Below are 2,038 nucleotides of genomic sequence, written 5' to 3'. Positions count from 1 at the left end.
CAGGGCTCAGCCCAGCGGCCGACCAGAGCTGTGCAGGGTCACAGCCCTGGCTGGTCCCTCGGTGCCCCATCTGGAAAGGGGGGTTGGGGCCACCCTACCTGCATGCCCAGCTGGCCAGCCCTGCACAGAGGTGGCCCCCAGGCCCCCGAATGCCAGTCCCCGGAGGTGAAGGTGGGATGGTGACCAGCAGAGGGAGCGCCTCGCGGGCAGCTGTGGCTCAGAGCAGGCGGCTGCCTGGGCAGGACACTGAAGACAGAGGGGAGGGGACAGGTGGCCAGAAAGACACGACGCCGCCGTGGACAGACACAGGCACAGCTGCCGGGGCCCTGAGACCCTCGGGCCCACTTCACAGACGGGGAAACTGAGGCCTGGAGTGGAGAGAGGCGTGTCCGGCAGAGGCCCAGGCCCTCCGGGTGGGAAGTCCAGGGCAGGGTGGGGCAGGGGAGGGACAGACCTGTCTGAGCCCACTGATCAGAGCGCCCACCGCGAACTGTAGCGACTCGCCATCCTTCTCTCCTGATGAGGGGGATCCGGGGACCATTAGTCTCGGAATTGCCGCAGAGGAGAGCGTTAGGAGAAAAATAAATTGGAAAGGAACCCATCGGAGCTGTGATTGGGATACAGTGTATCATAGGCAATTGAATTGCAAATACAAGAGGGTCCCTTGTCGATTGATTTCAGCGAGTAAACAATTTGGGTATTTAAATGGAAACTCTCGAAGGGAAGGGAGCAGGGACTGGGTTCGAGAGAGAACCGAAAACCTCGGGCCGAAAGCTGGCTCTGGAACTCTGGGCGGAAGGAGGGCGCGCCCCTGCCCGGCCTGCAGCTCCCGGCTGCCTCTGACCGGGGCCCCAGGGCCTCAGGTTGCTCATCCATCGCGGGCAGGTGCCTGCCCCACGTCCCACATTAGAAACTGGGACCAGACGGGACGTGAGCTGCCCTGTGCCTGAGCTCAGGGCGGGCAGGGTGGACGCAGGACACCATTCCTCAGGCTCTGAGAACGGCCCTCATCACACACGCACGGACACGCACGGACACGCACATGCGCACACGTGCACACAGACACCCTCGCACACAGGAGTGAGTATCGGCCTCTCTGGCTCTGGTGGCCACACCTGCAGGGTCACCGCCAGGCCGTCTGGGACACGCTGGGGCAGGTGGGGGCTGGGGAGGGTTCTGAGCTGCCTGGGCAGGACACTGAAGACAGAGGGGAGGGGACAGGTGGCCAGAAAGACACGACGCCGCCGTGGACAGACACAGGCACAGCTGCCGGGGCCCTGAGACCCTCGGGCCCACTTCACAGACGGGGAAACTGAGGCCTGGAGTGGAGAGAGGCGTGTCCGGCAGAGGCCCAGGCCCTCCGGGTGGGAAGTCCAGGGCAGGGTGGGGCAGGGGAGGGACAGACCTGTCTGAGCCCACCGATCAGAGCGCCCACCGCGAACTGTAGCGACTCGCCATCCTTCTCTCCTGATGAGGGGGATCCGGGGACCATTAGTCTCGGAATTGCCGCAGAGGAGAGCGTTAGGAGAAAAATAAATTGGAAAGGAACCCATCGGAGCTGTGATTGGGATACAGTGTATCATAGGCAATTGAATTGCAAATACAAGAGGGTCCCTTGTCGATTGATTTCAGCGAGTAAACAATTTGGGTATTTAAATGGAAACTCTCGAAGGGAAGGGAGCAGGGACTGGGTTCGAGAGAGAACCGAAAACCTCGGGCCGAAAGCTGGCTCTGGAACTCTGGGCGGAAGGAGGGCGCGCCCCTGGCTGGCCGAGCACCTGGCTGCCTGCCCGGTGCCACCTGTGTTCCTGCGAGCCTCCCACGGCCACTGTGGCTCCTCGGTGTGCACGTGGCTCCCCACCACGGGGCTCCAGAGAGCGGGGTCCTCGTTTATTTCCTGAACCGAGCCCAGGTGAGGGGGCGCTTAGAGCACACAGCCATCAGGAGAGTGAATGGATGGGCAAATGACCAAGCAGATGGATGGTTGAGTGGATGAGTAAACAGAGGATGGATGGATGAGGGATGGATGGATGGATGG

General features: G+C 62.2%; 1 protein-coding gene across 1 annotated transcript in view; it reads right to left on the bottom strand.

Annotated features, from left to right (window-relative positions):
- Positions 1 to 1,767: 1,767 nt before the first annotated feature.
- TSNARE1 (t-SNARE domain containing 1) overlaps positions 1,768 to 2,038 on the bottom strand; it is a 35,431-nt gene continuing 35,160 nt past the window's right edge. Inside the window, exon 8 of the mRNA XM_014539980.1 lies at positions 1,768 to 1,897. The gene's annotated coding sequence lies outside the window, so the exon portion shown is untranslated. The remainder of the gene's footprint in view (positions 1,898 to 2,038) is intronic.

The sequence above is a fragment of the Myotis brandtii genome, unplaced genomic scaffold, assembly GCF_000412655.1.
Source record: "Myotis brandtii unplaced genomic scaffold, ASM41265v1 scaffold2325, whole genome shotgun sequence".
Lineage (NCBI taxonomy): Eukaryota > Metazoa > Chordata > Mammalia > Chiroptera > Vespertilionidae > Myotis > Myotis brandtii.
Note: the sequence above shows the minus strand (reverse complement) of the source record. Positions and strands in the feature narration are given on the sequence as shown.